This window comes from Callospermophilus lateralis, chromosome 18 (genome assembly GCF_048772815.1).
Source record: "Callospermophilus lateralis isolate mCalLat2 chromosome 18, mCalLat2.hap1, whole genome shotgun sequence".
Classification (NCBI taxonomy): domain Eukaryota; kingdom Metazoa; phylum Chordata; class Mammalia; order Rodentia; family Sciuridae; genus Callospermophilus; species Callospermophilus lateralis.
The window spans coordinates 267063-285794 of NC_135322.1; the positions used below are offsets into that span (position 1 = coordinate 267063).

The following is an 18732-nucleotide window of genomic DNA, read 5'->3' on the forward strand; positions in this document are numbered from 1 at the left end:
CTGGGTGACCTGGCTTAAGCCTCTTCTAGGTTCAGTCTGCAAGCTGCAGATTGAGACCCTGTGTTGTCAGGATGACTGTAGATCTGGAGAGATACAGGGAGAGTGCATGTGCTGGGGTGTTGATAAGAATGGATCCAGTCCAATCCCCATATTTAGGGTTATCTAGTAGAGAAAATGGGAGGCTGGCCAGGCATAGTGGAGCTACACCTGTATTGTATTTTTTTAAAAATATTTATTTTTTAGTTGTGGTTGGATACAATATCTTTAATTAATTTATTTGTTTTTATGTGGTACTGAGGATCAAACCCAGGGCCTCACCCATGCTAGGCGAGCTCTGTACCACTGAGCCACAACCCCAGCCCCACCCCTGTATTCTTAGCTGCTGAGACCTGCAAGTTACAGGGCAGCTTGGGCAACTTTGACCCTGTCTCAAAATAAAAAATGAAAAGGGCTGGTAACGTATAGGTCAGTGAAAGAGTGCCGCTGGGTTGAATCCCTAGTACTGGGGGTGGGTGGGGAGGGAGCATCAGGTGCTGGAAACACAGGCATAAGTACATAGAGGTACTACTGTGGTTGAATTGTGCTTGATGAGGTTGAAGGCAGAGGCTCTGGGTCTGAGGCATTCCCTTACTCTGCTCAAAAGGGACATAGGTCAGAGATTTTTTTTAAATTGTCAGACCTAGTACCTCATGGAGACTGTATTAGTTTCTTGTTTGCTGTTGTAACAAATTACCACAAACTTAGTGACATAATACAACACACAGGAGGTCAGAATTCCAAATGAGTGCTGCACTGAGGTTAATACAGTGGGGGAGGACAGGCAAGAAGGTAACCTTTGCCTTCCCCACTGACCTAGATGCCTTCAACTCCTGCTGAAATTCCTTACTTTTTCTAACTTTGTTACAGTTTTCAAGATTTGTGATTTAGGGCTAAGTGTGTGGCTCAGTGATAGACTGCTTTCCTAGGATTAATCCCCAACACTGCAAACCAATAAATTTTTTTTTTTCTCTCCTGAGGAAATTTGGCCAAGCCACTGTGTTTTGCTTTCTTGGCTCCTGGTGTGTTTCTCCCTTCCTGGTAACTACCAATCTTCATTTCACCTCTGCACTTCCAGATCCTACAACCAGGGCCCCTGTTGGGAACTGGACCCAGAATAGTGGCTCCAGTTAAGCACAGCAACAGGGTCTGTGGGTGGGCTGCCATGGGATCATGCACCAGATAGTTACTCCAGAGGGAGGCCCTTTCTGTGCACAAGAGCCGGAGGTCTCAGTAACTCAGAACTCCTCTTTATGCCTGAGTGCCTAAGTCCTGTGTGTTTTTGGAGGGCAGCAACCCAGGCCTTCAGCCAGTGACAGAACCTGCTCCATTCATTAAACCACCACCCCGCTTAAGGTTTTTGGAGTTAAGGTCTTGGGAGCCACCAGATGACACAGGGGGCCAGCGGTCCTCCAAGTGCCCTCCAGTCATCACTCCAACCTGGAGAAGCACTGACAAGTCCTAGGCAGAGTAACAAACTAAGGACTAACCTTGCTGGACAGGGAAAACAGACCCCTTGGCAGGGGGCTCCATGTCCAGATTGCCACAGGATTGAGAAAGGGAATGGAGTAATCTGAGGGTTAGCAAATCGGTGGCACTCTGCCTGTGCCTGATTGGCTAACAAAATTAGCCTATGGATGCTTGCTTCGCAAGCACAAGGCCCTGGGTTCAATCCCCAATGCCAAAAAAAAAAAAAAAAAAAAAAGTCTATGGAGGGGGCCACGAGATAGATGGGGGCAAGATGAGAGTGACAAACAGGTAGGATGTCTGACCAGCTCATCCTATCCAAGACCAAGGACCAAGGAGACAAGTACCGTCTCACCACTTTTGTGGGAGGCCGTGATTCTCCGCCGAGGCTGCAGTCACCTGGCGTCCAGATGATGCCTTCACTCTGAGATTCTGATTTTGTCATTCCAGAGAGCGCGCGCTCCTTGGGACATTTCAGAACTCTCCAGGTGTTTTGCGTCCCCACCCAACACTTATTGTATCGAGGCTGGAAGTGGAAGCCCATTTCTGGGTCCCGACCCCTCGAAAACGTGACCGGGCGCAGGGTTAGCCAACATCCTGCAGGCCCATCTCCCGCTTGGCCCGGCGGGACCGGCGCGAAGGCGTTCTTTACCCGGACGCTGTCTCCTTGACGACGACGCAGGTTTGAGCTCTCCTTCCAGAGGGGGCGCACTACCCGGTTGCCGTGACAAACGAGGTTTCCCCGCTACCTCGGTTAACGAGAAAAGGGGCGCAGCAGAACTACGTTTCCCAGCAGCCCCAGCGCAAGCGTCGTCCGCCATGACCCTAGTGGGGTCCCGAAACCCTCAGTGACGCTCGGCCCGGAGGATCCGGGAGGAGGGCTCCGCGTTGCGTGCGGGGCGGTGACCATGAGACCGCCCCGGGCGAGTAAATGGCATTCTGCGCGGACCTGGGACCCTGGCCTTCGAGGCGGGGACCTCCAGGCGCTTCAGCGCTACGCTCTCCCGCGCCTGGGGACGGCGGCGGCGGGAAGCCTCGTACTTCCGGTCCGTCTACTCTGGGTCCGCGCCTTCAGTTCCGGGCAGGTCCGCAGTCTGTAGTCGGCCTTCCCCCAGGCCGCGTGGGAGGTCGCGCCCCACGAGGGCAGGCCCAGGACTACCGGGGCAGCCGGGTCCCTCCGGTGGCGCCTCCTGGCCTCTGCACTTGGCTTCCCCTCCGCGTCGCCAAGCCCGGCGGCTTCTCTCCCTGGGTCGGACCCAGCGCCAACGCCCCCGTGGAAAGGCAGAAGCAGCCGCCGCGCCTCCCCACATTCCAGCGGCACTCTGCTAGACGTCCCCGACGGCTTGTTCTTCTAAGTGGACGCCTAGTACGTTGTTTGCCTTCAGTCCCCCACCTCACTCCGACCCCGCACAGATGTCCAGTGAGTGCTGACACTTGTGTCCCTGAGGGCCGGCCCGGAAGGAGGGCGGCGCAGTGGGGAGAGGACAGGTACAGAAGAGTCGTGCCGGCACGCAGGGGCCTGCTTCTCCCCGGCTGTGCCCACCTTCCTCCCCGCCGCGTGTACGTGCAGGACCGACGGCTAGGGTTACTGTCCTTTAGGATGGTCGGGGAGGTTGGCCTGTGACCCAGGGAGGTGCTGCTGCGGTGGACGGGGCACCTCTCCACACCTCAGACCTGCCCTGTAGATCCTCCTGGGCTCAGCGGACTTCCCGGGCCGCGGACCAACCCCTGGGGGAGTTGAACCCCACTAAGTTCCTGGGTTTCTCTTCGCCCTTTGGTTCTGCAGGGCTGAGTCTTGAACACTTGGTCTCTCAGCTCCCCTGTGCCCTAAGGTGATGATTCTGCATCCTGCTCTCAACACCAGCAGCCCTGGGGACACTTAGAAAGGATTTGCTGTCAAAGCAGCCTGGGACAGCTGTAATGCAGGGCTGGGGACATGCTTCCCAGCTCCGGGGACCTGAAACCCAGATTATTCTTGCCATGCTTGTTCTTGGTTCTTGGGTCCAAGATCAGAAGGATTTTCAGTTTCAGGTGGGGGTAGTTGGATGGTGCAAGCTGGAAGGAACAGGGCCGCAAGGCCTGGGTTGGGTTGTGGGAGGCAGGGTTTTTTTTTGTTTGTTGGTTTGGTCCTGCCCCTCCCCCGTCCCCCCCCAACAGTATTGGGGGTTGAACCCAAGGACACTCTTATCATTGAGCTATATTCCCAGTCTTTTTTATTTTTGTGGGGGCACCTCTCCACACCTCAGACCTGCCCTGTAGATCCTCTTGGGCTCACAGGACTTCCCAGGCCGTGGGAATTGAATTCAGGGGCACTGGACCACTGAGCCATGTACCCAGCCCTGTAGGCCATGTGGGAATGCTGAGGTCTGTCAGGAGGCAGTAGGGGCAGGAGAAGGGGAAGGCCTGCCAGAAAGGCAGGGCAGGGCAGAGAAAACAGTTTAGGACAGTCTAGCTGTAATGATTCCGGCAAGCTTTAAACTGCAGACTATTTCCTAGTTGTTTGGCACCTGCCCTGGACGACTGAAACAGGAATATTGCCTCCAGAGGCACAGGGGCCAAACTGGTCAGTTGTCGGAAGCCATTCTCACACGTGACTGGGTGACTCCCGGTTAGGGTCTGAGGCGCTCTGGCTGTGTCGGAGCTTTCCCGGCCCTCTCCTGCTGAGAGAACCTGTCTGTGTGGGGGTGTAACTGACCACTGACCCCGGAGGCCCAATCACTGACCCTGACCTTGAAGTGCGGCCCCCCTTCAACCTTCATTGGATGGAATTATCCCCTGAATTTCTTGCTCCCCAATAAAAGGCTACTCCCTGGCGTGCTCTCTCTCTCTCTCTCTCTCTCTCTCTCTCCTGCTAGCCCTGAGTAATCCTTGCTGCCCTGCTGGGCGGTTAGAGGAGGGAACCAGAGAGGGGAGCCGTCTTGGACCTGGTCATAGAAAAAGGTAACTGAGTCTGTGTGTTTATTTCGATCTCGCTAGCTAACTTTTATGCCAAGAACCTCATTAATGAAACCATTGCGCTGGCCGCGTGGTAGAATTGGCGCCCACGAGGGGGGCATTCTAGATTAGCTAGATTGAGTGGGAGCGCGCTATAAAGATAAAGAAAAAAGTAAAGATAAAGGAAATAGTGACAATTTGGGTCACAAAAGGAAGTGGTGACAATTTGGGTCACAAAAGTACCTTAAGATATTGAAGGAAAGAGACGTTAAATTAATTAAAATGGGAAATTCAACTTCTACGGATAAGGAAATGTAACTATTTTAGACAGTATAATTAATCAGAAAGGAAAACAGATAAAGAAAGCTCAGTTATTACAATTCTTAGAGATTGTAGGTAAATATTGTCCTTGGTTTTGTAAACAAGACTCTCCAAATTTACTTACTTGGGAGAAATTAGAAAGAAAGTTACAAAAGGTCTGTCTTTCTAATGAATTACCTGGAGGCATAGATAATATTCAGAGAACCTGGACGGCCTTGGAAGTTTGTCTTTTTGAATATATGGGCCAGAATTCGTGGCCCCCTGAAGACCTGCTAAAAGGCATTCAACGGGCCATCAAGTCTATTCAAATGGAAAATCCGCCTGAGGCTACGTTAATTCCTTTTCCTTTAAGCCGCTTAAAAACGAAGGCACTAGGGGCCAGGCCCAAAGTTAAAAATGTAAATTTAAACTTGCAAAATCAGGTTACTCGGCAGGGAGATTATGGAGAGCAACATCAGAAAGGAGATACCTCCGAGGTCCTAGAGAGCCCTCCAAGGGAGGTAGACAATCTTCCTGGAGAGGAAAATCTGGAGGAGATTCCTAGAGGGGCTCAGAGTTCCTCTCAGCCACGTGACTTAGAAGCCCAAATTCAAAATGGTGATAGCGCAGAATCCGACCTTGTCTCAGAGTCAGAGGGAGAAGAATCAGATGTTGAAATTCGGGATTTACAGAGAAATTTCGACAGGCTGCGTTTAACACCGCCTGCCCAGGCTACTCAAATTCAGCCCATACCCGCTAACAGAACAAAGTTTAACAGGTACGCTGGATTAACGATGACCTTTCTTACCCCATTCCAGCGAGGTATTAAGAAGGCTCAGGAATTGGGGAAGAGATATTTTAACCAAAATGGGATTATTATTAGTTACTCCTAACTCTATGAGATCAGTTGAGGAAGTTAGTCAGAGATATTTTCCTGGAGATGATAGGGAGACCCTTCAAGAAGAGTATCTGTTTACAAACCACTCTCCACGACAAAGATTAGTAAATGCTCCAAGCCAAAATTTTTATTAGGGGCCCTGAGTACTTCCCCGATCCCTAAGACAGCTGAAAAAATCACTTGGCTCACAGAGGAGCCTATATGGATTTCTCAGTGGCCCATCTCAGGGGAAAAGCTTAAAATAATTCACAGGCTAGTTGAGGAACAACTTCAGGCTGGTCATATAGAACCAACGCTTAGTCCTTGGAACACACCTATTTTTGTTATTAAGAAAAAGTCAGGAAATTGGAGATTGCTACAGGATCTAAGGGCAATAAATCATGCAATTCAGCCTATAGGATCCTTACAGCCAGGACTTCCCTCTCCCACAGCCATTCCTTTAGATTATAGCTTGATGGTAATAGATTTAAAAGACTGTTTTTTCTCTATAAGGTTACATCCTGGAGATTGTGAGAGATTTGCTTTCACTGTCCCAACAATTAATTTTAAGGAACCTGTTAAAAGATATTGCTGGAAAGTACTCCCACAGGGAATGCGTAATAGTCCTACTCTGTGCCAAAAATACGTAGACCAGGCAATAGATCCCATAAGAAGTAGCTTTCCTGATACATATATTATTCATTTTATGGATGATATATTATTGGCTCATGCTAATTCAGAGGTACTTTCAGAAATTTTTACTCAGTTAGAGACTTCGCTTGCAGCAATGGGTTTATGCATAGCTCCTCAAAAAATTCAAAAAGTGTCACCTTTTCAATATCTAGGTCAGATAATTCAAGGACGTACAATCCGTCCTCAAAATCTTCAGATAAGAATTAAGGAGTTACATACCCTTAATGATTTTCAAAAGCTATTAGGAGATATTAATTGGCTGAGGCCATCCTTAAAACTAACTACTTCTGAGTTAAGTCCTTTATTTCAGATATTACAAGGAAATCCTTCTCCAACCTCTCCACGTCAGCTAACTTTAGAGGCTAAAACAGCTTTAAGGAAAGTTGAAAATACAATTAAAAATGCACAGCTTACTAGAGTTGATCCTAAGGAAATGGTGTATTTATTAATATTTCCAACTGAACATACACCAACAGGAGCCATATGGCAAAAATTAGGAGTTATTGAGTGGATTTATTTATCCCACTCCCCTCAAAAAACATTAATTCCTTTTCATGATTCTATAGCTCAATTAGTAATTAAGGGTAAAACTAGGATTTTACAATTAATTGGATCTGAACCTGATATCATAATTATTCCATTTTCTGTTCAACAGATTAATTGGCTTTTTCAAACTTCTAGCCCATGGCAAATAGCTTTTGCTGATTTTCCTGGCCAGATAGATAGTCACTATCCTCGTGATAAGATTATACAATTTGCATCATTAACGTCACTTATTTTTCCAAAGATTGTACGTGCCCATCCTATAGATGAAGCCTTATCAGTGTTCACTGATGGATCAAGTTCAGGTAAAGCAGGATTTTATAGTCGTGTTCACACAGAGGTAATACAAACTTCTTATACTTCTGCCCAAAGAGCAGAGCTTCAAGCTCTGATTTGTGCCTTAACTTACTTTACAAATGAGCCTATTAATATTTATTCTGACAGCTTATATGCAGTCGGAGTTACTAAAAATATTGAAACTTCAGTTATTGGGTATACTTCATCACAAGAGTTATTTAAATTATTTCATAATTTACAAAAGGCAGTGCTAATGCGGAAATATCCATGTTTCATAGGACATATATGAGCTTATACTAATCTTCCAGGACCTTTAGCTTCAGGTAATAACAAAATTGACAAACTCATAGCTTTTTGTCAACAGATGTCTTCATATGACTGTGCACTAGCTTCCCATTCCTTACATCATCAAAATGCTTTTAGCTTACGTAAAAAATTTAATATTACTAGAGAACAAGCTCGTCAGATTGTAAGCCAATGCCCTAAGTGTGTTATTCACACTCCATCTCTGCCATCAGGGGTAAATCCCCGTGGATTAAAGCCAAATCAAATCTGACAAATAGACGTGACTCATATTCCTCAATTTGGTAAGCAGTGTTATGTGCATGTCATAGTGGACACTTATTCTAGATTTATTTTTGCCACAGCACGTACTAAGGAAAATTCTCAAAATGTAATTTCTCATTGCCTAGCAGCTTTTTCTGTTTTAGGATGCCCTATGCAGATTAAAACAGATAATGCTCCAGCTTATGTGAGCTCTTCTTTTCAACAATTTTGTCAAGAGTTTAAAATTAATCATAAAACAGAAATTCCTTATAACCCCCAAAGTCAAGCCATTGTAGAACGAGCTCATTTATCTATTAAACTTCAATTACAAAAATTAAAAAGGGGGGATAAGCTTATGACTCCCCAAAATAGCCTTAATCATGCCTTGTTTGTTTTAAATTTTTTAAACTGTGACGCAGAAGGTCACACTGCTGCTGAGAGACAAATGTCTCCCTCAGTAACAGGCCCTTTAGGCAGAGTTTTGTGGAAAGATTTACAGACCGGTCAGTGGAAGGGCCCAGACCCGGTGATTATATGGGGCAGAGGGCATGCTTGTATTTTCCCAGAAAATTCTTCTCGTCCTATTTGGGTGCCTGAACGTGCTATCAGACATGGAAGAGATAGAACCCAGATTCAAGCGACTGAGGATCGACCCAGAGGAGCCCCCATCCAGAAGGAGGAGATATCGGAAAAGGATGAAGAAAGACCAGATTGACCCAGCCAAAAAGCTGATTTCATGGGAAGACGTGAAAAAGCTAACAACCCAGGCTTCCCGAATACTTCGAAAACAGGACCCCAATGATGATGGTAACAACAGTAATTGCCCTACTGGGCTGTCAGGTAAAGGGGGATCAAGTAGACACTTACTGGACATATTTCCCAGATCCACCCCTGGTACACCCAGCTGTGTGGACTGGAAAATCTATTCCAGTATTTACTAATGACTCATTCATGATGGGAGGATTTACAGATACTCATATTACTCCCAATCATGTGACTAGATTTAATTATTCTGGCTATAGTGCCCAATTACCCTTGTGTTGGTCCCACGATAAACATGCTGGCTGTCTGAAAGTATCATTCGAAGAAAAGACAGCGATTGGTAGACCTAGACTGACAAATAATTCTATTTATGGAGATTTAAAGCCTAATACTAGATCAGTAATTAAGATGGGACTTTCCCATAATAAGCCAGTCATTTCTGCCAAACCTCCACGGATACACCACTGTCCAAATAGTTCTACAATTGAGATTGGCACCTTTCCTAAATGGATGGATTGTATAAATCCCTTTCCTGTACAACATAAGGTGTCTAAAGATAGTGGGTATATTTTAGACTGGTCTCCAAAAATTGATAAGAGACTATTACGAAAAAAAAAAAAATTCTGCTATGACACCTGCAGGATTTGTTAGTAACATTTTGACTTATAGTAAAGGTGGTGTTCAAAAAGATATTTGGCGTTTAATTGCTGCCTCAGAATTCTTACATTTTACAGACAAACCCTTACCAAGATTTATTGGCAAGAACTGTAAAGAGGGATCTTGCTATGGCTTACGAGCTTGTGTCCAATCTCCTTATGTTTTAATTATTGGAAATGTAAAAGTTAAATGGATAGATGACAGATAATATTGTTACTTGTAATAAATGTAACCTAACCAATTGTATTACTAGGTATAATGGAGGAAAAGGAGTGCTGATACTTCATCAGCCCTCTTTTGTTTTATTACCTGCTAATATTTCAGAGCCATGGTATGCTGATGCTGGTTTACAAGTCTTACAGCAAATTCATGCCCAGCTGGCAAGACCTAAACGTGCTATTGGAGTTATAATTGTTGGTGTTTTGGCGCTAGTCTCTTTTATTGCATCAACTGTCTCTGCGTCTCTGACATTGTCTCAGAATATTCAGCATGCAAAATTTCTTAATAATTTAGCTCAAAATACTTCCAAGGCTCTGCGTAATCAAGTAAATATTGATGAAAAGATTGAAACTAAATTAAACGCCTTAGAGGCAACTGTTATTGACATAGGTAATGAACTTTCAGCCTTAAAATTTAAAGAAAGGCTTAAATGCCATGCTAATTATAAGTATGTGTGTGTTACAGCTGCCAAGTACAATGCTTCTCTCTGGGATTGGGAGAAGGTTAAAAACCATTTGTTAGGTATTTGGCAAAATAGTAATAATAGCTTGGATATTCTGGAACTTCATCACCATATCCAAGACATTCAAAATAATAGAGCTGATTTTTCAGATCCTTCTTCTTTGGCTAACCAAATATTGAAGGAGTTAAATGGATTCAACCCTGGAAATATTCTCAAACACTCGGCCTGGTACATTATTGGATTATTCTCTTTGCTGCTAATTCTTTATTGCGTTGTAATTGTAGGATGGCGAGTCTTCAGAACAAGAATGCAGAAACTCCAGAGAGTGAACCGCCACCTCATTTTTGCGAAAAGAAAGGGGGAATATGTCGGAAGCCATTCTCACACGTGACTGGGTGACTCCCGGTTAGGGTCTGAGGCGCTCTGGCTGTGTCGGAGCTTTCCCGGCCCTCTCCTGCTGAGAGAACCTGTCTGTGTGGGGGTGTAACTGACCACTGACCCCGGAGGCCCAATCACTGACCCTGACCTTGAAGTGCGGCCCCCCTTCAACCTTCATTGGATGGAATTATCCCCTGAATTTCTTGCTCCCCAATAAAAGGCTACTCCCTGGCGTGCTCTCTCTCTCTCTCTCTCTCTCTCTCTCTCCTGCTAGCCCTGAGTAATCCTTGCTGCCCTGCTGGGCGGTTAGAGGAGGGAACCAGAGAGGGGAGCCGTCTCGGACCTGGTCATAGAAAAAGGTAACTGAGTCTGTGTGTTTATTTCGATCTCGCTAGCTAACTTTTATGCCAAGAACCTCATTAATGAAACCATTGCGCTGGCCGCGTGGTAGAGTCAGTCTGCATATCAAAGACTTGCTGCTGGCTGGCCCCAGGAGGGGCTGCTGTTGAGACAGGGTCTGTTTGTTACCCAGGCTGGACTAAGGTGATCCTCCTGTCTCAGCCTCAGTGCTAGGACCACAAGTGTGTGCCAACCTCCCAGCTCAGAAAGACTTTTGAGTGAAAGAAACCGTAAGGTACAGAGAATAAAAATCTCATATTTTCACCTTCCATCCTGTGATTGAGGCTAAAGGTCTCCAAGCTGGTGTTCCCTGCTTCTTCTCATGCCCTCTGGTTCTAGTTGCAGCCTTCCAGGGCCCCTTTTTAGCTTCCTTATATACTCATGACCTCAGCAAGGCCATGTCAGGGAAATGCCCTGTCTGGGGATTGGCTCGGTGACAGTGGCAACAGCCATCAGGCCTAGACCTTCTTTGAGCACTCTGGGTCTGTACCAGAGTACTAATTGTCCATGCTTAGAATTTCCCATGTGTGCATATGTGTGTGGTGTTTTGTTTGTTTTTTGGTACTGGGGATTGAACCCAGAGGTGTTTTACCAATGAGCTACATATCCAGCGAACCCTCTCCACCCCCGTTTTTGAGTATTTTGAGACAGGTCTAAGTTGCTCAGGGCCTTGCTAAGTGGCTGATACTGGCCTTGAACTTCCAGTACTCTTGCCTCAGCCTCCTGAGTTGCTAGGATTACAGGGGTACACCATCAAACCAGCAGGTGTGTGTTTTTAAGACAACGGACACTTATCATCTTGTATATTTTCTTAGGGTGAAGAAGTAGGAGGAGCTTGGCAGGGTGATTCTGACTCAGGGTCTCCCCACTGTGCTGCCCTCCTTCCGGGCCGGCCCTCAGGGAGAACAAGTTTCAGCACTCACTGGACATCTGTGTCAGGGTTGAACCTGCATTCATCTGAAGGCCCTTTTGGGAGCTAGAGCCAGTAAAGACCAGGGATTCCTTGTGGGCAGAACCCCTGGTACTCGGGATCGAACCCAGGGAACTCCTTCCCTGTAGGACTTCACTCAGCTTAAGTGGGTACAGTAGGCCACCTATGGGCACTCAGACTGCCAGGAAAAGCTGGAGGGTGAGAGTGAGGGTGACGGCTCTGTCTGATGCTGTGCTTTAATGATGAGCCTCAGGGTAGAGGGGAGGATGGCGGGTCCTATCGAAGAGAGGGACACCCACAGTCCCCTTCTCATCCTGTGCACACAGCCTACATTGTGCAGCTCCCCTGCAGTTACCCTGAGCTCTGCAACTGGGGTCTAGCTCTGGGGTGTGGACAGATGATAGATGACATGGAATACAGTAGACCATCTTCCTCACCTGCTTCATAGCCAGAGAGAAAACACGCAGCTGAAGACTCGAGGAGGTTGGTTAGACGTTAGAAGGGACCTGGGCCCCTGAGTCACTGGGGACACAGCCTTTCTTGAAGGGCCCATTGACCCACTTCAGACTGTCCCAGGGCAAAAGTGTCATATGGCACTGAGCTCCTGTAATTGTTATGGCAGTGTTGCCTGCTGCTGAAGACTTTTTTAAAAATTAAAGCTAAAATCATTACTTGTGCAAAGTGAGACAAAACAAACGTGTTAAGGATTTTTACTTCCTTGGTTTTTTATTTGTAGGTTGGTTGGTTCTGGGGTTGGACTCAGGGGTGCATTACCACTGACCTACATCTCCAGTACTTATTTTGAGTCAGGGTCTAAGTTGAGGATGCTGTCCTTGAATATGAAATCCTCCTGCCTCAGCCTCTCCATTAGCTGGGATAATAGGTGTATGCCACCAAACTGGTGGATTTTTACTTATTGACCAGAGAAATAGTAAGATGTCTGCAATTCTTTGAAGATGGAGGAAGGGACCACAAGCCAAAGAATACAAGGAAAGCAGCTGAACCCATTGGAAAAGGCAAGAAAAGTGGTTCTCCCCAGAGCCTTAGTGGGAGCTCAGCTGAAATCAACTGTGTGTGTGTGGGGGGGGGGGCGGGTGTTGGGGAGTGAACCCAGGGTCTGAGGATATCTTGATTTCAGCCTAGTGATGTTCATGTCAGGCTTCTGGCCCCAGAACTGTGGGGGGAAAATACATTATTTTTGGTACTCGTTATGGAACCCAGGAACCTTACCACTGAGCACAGGGTATCAGTAAATTGCTGAGGCTGGCCTCAACTTACAATCCTTTACTTCAAGCCTCCGAGTGTCTGGGATTACAGTCATGCATCATCAAGGCCGACACCTTACGGTTGTCTTACGGCATTAATTCGTGGGATTTGCTACAGCACTGGACTCCATCCACTCCCTTAATAGGTTCTCCCCTCTTCAGCTGAAGAAGGCTGCAGCTGTTGCGCTGATGTGCTCAGAGCTTCAGGTTCTACAGGAAACGGGGGCGCCCACACAATTCCTGGCCCCACGATGCTCACAGGTCCACGTCTTTCGTTGAGCGATGTGTGGCTGGGCCACGGGCCCACACCAGGACTGGGAGTGGGGACTGCCGGGGGAAACCAAGCCAAAGAGGCAGTAGACGGACTCAGCTAGGACGCCGAGTCCCCACTGGCTGGGCAGCGCGCGGTGGAGAGCAGCCGCTAGCGGCCGAGACGGTGCGCGGTGGCGCCGGCCAGGGTCCCGCGCCGTCTCAGCTCCGAGGGGGCGGGCGCAGGTCTCCTCAGAGACCCTGTGCCGTCACTCAGTCCGGGGAGCTGGCCTCGCTAGGTCCGTGCCGGGGGGGACGCCGGGCTCGGCCAGGACGCTGTGAGGCGGACGGCCGCCGGGCTGGGGGGCCGGGGGAGCCTCTCCGAGACCACCGAGAACCCGGCCGCCACGGCGCCCAGAGCGGCCCGGAAGTGGGGCTCAGGCGGAAGCGCCGGGCCTTGCGCGCTTCGGGGCTGGACTGGCGGCTCCTCTACGCACCCTTCCTCTTCGTGCGATAGTTCGGCTTCGGGCCCTCCCTGTCCTTGGCCGCGCCTCACTCCTTGCTCGCTCACCTGCCCGTCGGCGCCTGGGCAGTGCCAGCCGCGCTGTTCCTTGGCCCAGGCGTTGGTGGCCGCGGGAGGACCGGCCTGAGGGAACCCGAAGGGGAGGTGGGTGTCCCAGTTTGGGGGAGTGGCCAGTAGGAACCGAAGGGCCCACCCGGACCTGGAGGTTCTCTCCCGGGAAGGGCTGGCGGCTGGGCCCGCCTTGTGTCCCCCGCAGGGAAGCCCTGGACCCCACACGACTCTATGGGAAGAGAAGTCGTGAACCCACTCGACTCTCCAGGGTGACAAAACAACAGCTACGGTGAAGAAAACTGTAAAGCCTGTCCCCTGTGGACCTACAGCCCCAGGCGAGAGCCCCTGCCCAGTTAAACCCTGGAAGTGCTCAGCGTGCGCGCCGACACCGTGTCCTAAAAACTTGAAAGGAGGGTCTCTGGAAAACCAGCTAAAACCTAAAGGGCCGCGCGGTGGCCCACGCAGCTCTGATCCCAGCTGCCCAGGAGGCTGAAGCAGGAGGATTGCAAGTTTCAAGCCAGCCTCAGCAACTTAAGGTGGCCTTGTCTCAAAATAAAAAATAAAAAGGTCTGGAGATGTGGCTCAATGCTTAAACACCCCTGGGTGCAATCCCCAGTACCAAAACACCACCACCAACAACAACAAAAAAAAAACTAAATGGAAGGGACCCTGCCTAGTAATCCTGGCCACCTCCACAGTTGTTAAGGTCACATAAATCAGCAGCCGCATACAGCACTCAAAGAGTGAAGATAGCTCCTGCTTCTCCCCAGTCAGGACTGGATTTGCAGACCCCCTTCAGTGAGCCAATCGAGGACCTCAAGCTACTCTTCAGTACAATCACTTAAGGATTAGCTGAGTGTTTTAATAAGGTAATGACTATTTTGTCTTATCTATAACCAAACTTACTCATTGTCTCTGCAATGCTGACCATAAACCTTCCAACCAAGGTGTAGGGATCTGTTCCCAGGACTGAACCTCACCCTTTGGTCAGTAATTGGCTCAAGTCAGCCTCTAAGAGATCTTTTAGTCTAACATATTTGTTTAAAACTTTACAATTGATCCCATATAATGCCTGACCCGAAATGCAGACCAGAGTTGTGCCTCTGGATGTGATCATGCGATGGAAATGTGTCATAAAAGGCCAGGTACTCCAGGGGTTGGAAAAACTACACTAGGCAAAGGACTTGCATCAATATTAGGACTGAAATACATTAATGTGGGTGATTTAACTTGAGAAGGGTAGTTATATAATGACTGATGAAGAATATGATTGTCCCATTTTAGATGAAGATAGAATAGTTGATGAGTTAGAAAACCAAATGAGAGAAGGTGAAACTGTTGTAGGGATAGATGAGGCAAGGCACCAAAGACAGCAGGAAACAGTTTTATTTGGCTGCAGCCATGTTCAGAGGGCACAGCTTTTGCTGTAATCAGCTAATCCTCTGAGTTCATGTAGTTTCAGAGTTTTACACCCAGCATGTAAGGGGAGGGGCTCAGAAGTTCACAGTCTGCAGAAGTCCACATAAAAGCAGCTTTTTCTTTCACTGTTTTGGGCAAGTTAACCCTTCAAGGACAACACTTGAGAATAGGAGAGCTTCTTCTCCCCTCTCTTTCCTCCCCCTGCCAGCTATTACAATGGAGCCCAACTGGCAACTTCTCTTATCTTAAAATTGTAGACATCTCTGTGAAGCCCAGCTCAAGGCCAGAGGCCTTATTTGCACATTTCTACAAACTAGTATACTTGATACGTGTGAAAAACTAGTAAGGGGTGTCCAGAACCTGGAGTGCTGGTATCTTCTTGGCCAGTGGCCAAATAAACAGGGCAACACGAAAATACGAAGTTTATCTACATTGGACTCTTTTGCTGACAGTCCTAAAATCAGCCATGGTGGAGATTTCTGGAGAAGACAAGACTTTTCTGTGGAGAAAGGGGGTGCCACTTTAAAAGTATTGTTGATTACCATAGTTGTGATTTCTTCCTTGGACACTGGTTTCACATAGTTTTTGTGTTGAGAACAGTTAACAGTTTATTGTACAAAAGACTTGAAACAAGGGTTTATGTGGTGAGAAGAAATTAAAAGATAACATTCAGTGTGAGATTTTTCAAGTTCTCTGTGAAGAAGCCATAGCATCCTACAGAAGAAATTGTGCATCAACTGTCCAGCAATAAACTAGAACTAGAATAATATAGATCACATCTTGAAATGGATTGAGCAGTGGGCTAGAGATAATAGCACTTGATTGGTCACTTTACAGTCACTCTTATTGATTTCTTTCTGTCCACTTCATAGAAATTGCCCACATACCAGTAAATATTAAAATCATGTTGGGGCTGGGGATGTGGCTCAAGCGGTAGTGTGCTTGCCTGGCATGCGTGCGGCCCGGGTTCGATCCTCAGCACCACATACACACAAAGATGTTGTGCCTGCCGAAAAACTAAAAAAAAAATATTAAAAAATTCTCTCTCTCTCTCTCTCCACTCTCTCTTTAAAAAAAATAAATAAAATAAAATTATGTTGCAGGGGCTGGGGATATGGCTCAAGCGTAGCGCGCTCACCTGGCGTGCGTGTGGCCCGGGTTTGATCCTCAGCACCACATACAAACAAAGATGTTGTGTCCGCCGAGAACTAAAAAATAAATATTTAAAAAAATTCTCTCCCTCCCTCCCTCTCTCTCTCTCTCTCTCTCTCCCCCCCACTCTCTCTTTTAAAAAATAAAATAAAATAAAATCATGTTGCAGTCCTAGCAGGTGCACATGCCTGGGTCTCTTTTTCTCTACATGAAAGCTAAACAACCTCAAGTATAATGAACATAATATTAAAAGTAAAAATTGCCATTTAATGCTTTAGTTACTAAATAAATATGACCAAAGAGGTAGGTATCTTTTATGCTTATTATAGAAGATACAGATGATTTATTAAAGTAAAAAGTAAAGCAAAAAAGAAAAACTTTACACCTTGCCCACTGTCTTTTAAATTTGTCTAACTCAGGGTTGGCCAAGGACTGCTGGATTTACTTGTCTGCAGCTCCACAGATAATATGGCCATTCCAGGCCATGTGTATCCATCCTAAATATCAAGGTGGTCATCCATTCCAGCTAATAACTTTTGATGATTTATACTAATTTAAAATTACAGGTACTACTAAACACAATGACTGCAAGGGCAATTCAACTCCTTCAGTACTAAGACTTCATCTTGCCTGCCAATATAGGGGCCTATTACAACCCAAATGAGGCTCAAGTTCCAGGCGCCCCTCTATCTGGAGGGAGCAGAGGGCACAACTAGGGGAAATTAGAAGACCATTTTTGCAACCACACCTTAATAATTACCCCCTCAAACAACCACGCTAATTATGCAGAGGCTCAATAAGCCCCCTTTAAACAAACAGTACAGTCTTCTGAAAACCAACCTTGAAAAGTATTAATTATTAAACAGAAACTTAGGCTACAGCCAGGACAGACTTTCTGCTTGCACAGTATCTTCCCTTGGGAGACTTGTTCCAACCCTATCCCTGCAGAATGCTTGCTAATCCTTGGATATGAAAACTTGACTGTGGAGTCTCATTGACATAAAAAGAAATTTCTTGGGCTGGGGATTTAGCTCAGTTGGTAGAGTGCTTTCCTTGCGTGTACAAGGCCAAGGGTTTGATCCTCATCACCAGGAAAAAAAAAAAGACCTTAGGGGCAACCCTAGACCAGTCCCATGGTCCCTTCCAGCCTCTGACAGGGGCTACATTAACTGGAACCCTATTCACATGGGGATTTGAAAATAAAAAATGTTCACTATTGAAACTAGTTTCTTTGTTGAACAAATTCCTACTTGTGCCTACCAGCTCACTGGATAGGAAAGTGTACACTAGTCTATCTAGCATAGCCCCTAGTAATAAGTCTCTAATCACACCTTTCACATCATCCATTAGAGCTAAGCAGGATATACAACTAATTCCTTTCCAGGTGGGATTAGGAATAACTGCTGGAGTGGGTACAGAGATAGGAAAACAATCTTCTCCCCTCTCCTATTTTCAGGTTTTGTCTGAAGATCTAATAGCCTCAGGGGCAGAGTGGCAAAGGCCTGCAGGACAAGGAGGGGGAGCCAGCCTGGGCTCAGGAGGAGAGTGGTGGAGGTGCATGTGTGCATGGTGTTGCACAGGATAAGTGCACTCCAGCACTTCCCGTGTCCTAAAGCCTTTGGATTCTCCTCATTACACCACAGCAGCTCATTGAATTTGGGCCACCATGGAGTCCAGTTATCAGCCAGACTACTAAACAAACTTGATCTTCAAGCTGCAAGAGCTAACAACTGTGTCTCGTCTTGTAAGTTATCCCATATGAATCAAGAGGATCCAGGGATGGAAACTGATGCACACCTGCAACTCCAGCTACATGGGAGCTGAGGTGGAAAAGTCACAAGTTCAAGGCCAGCCTCAGCAACTTAGCAAGACTTGGTCTCAAAATAAAAACAGCTGGGGGTGGGGAGTGTATCACAATGGTAGTGCTTGCCTAGCATGTTCAAGGTCCTAAGTTCACTCCCCAGAACTGGGAGGGAAATAATAGTTGATCCTGGCTCTTATGGCTTGAATACGAGGCATCCCCCAAAAGCCTCTGTGTAGGAATACTCAGAAGCAAAGTGACAAATTATGAGAGCGGCAGCCTAATGACAAGCTGATTAACGGGCCCATGTTGTATCCCGTCTTCTTTGGTAAATACCCTTAGATGTCACATTTATTCCCCAGTTTATGCTAATTACAGGAGTGAGGCTTTGCAGCTCTACTGAGGTGTGATTGGGGTCCTCCAGAGTCAGCTTTTACACTCATCTCCCCAGAGCACCAGGCTCAGCAGAGGTCTCGGGGGTGGAGGGGCGGGCTGTAGGTCATGGGCCCTCACAGGGCACCTACCATGGGTGGCCTACATGACAGTAGGCTAGTTACTGGGGAACTTGGGCAACCTAGGTAGTGTCCACAGCTGTGTCACCCGCAGAGGCTGGGTGTCCTGGGTAACAGGTGGGACTTGATGGCTTCCAGACAACCCACGTAACTCACAGGGTCCCCCACCTCTGGGTCACTGTGGGGTGTGGCTCATGAGGGCAGGAGAGGACTCCACATTTCTTCCCAGAAAAGGACCCTAGTGCTGTGCCTATCGAC

The 18732-nt window shown here is 47.2% G+C and overlaps 1 pseudogene; it reads left to right on the forward strand.

Annotated features, from left to right (window-relative positions):
* Nucleotides 1-14425: 14425 nt before the first annotated feature.
* Nucleotides 14426-15985, forward strand: LOC143384372 (adenylate kinase isoenzyme 6-like; annotated as a pseudogene).
* Nucleotides 15986-18732: the final 2747 nt, after the last annotated feature.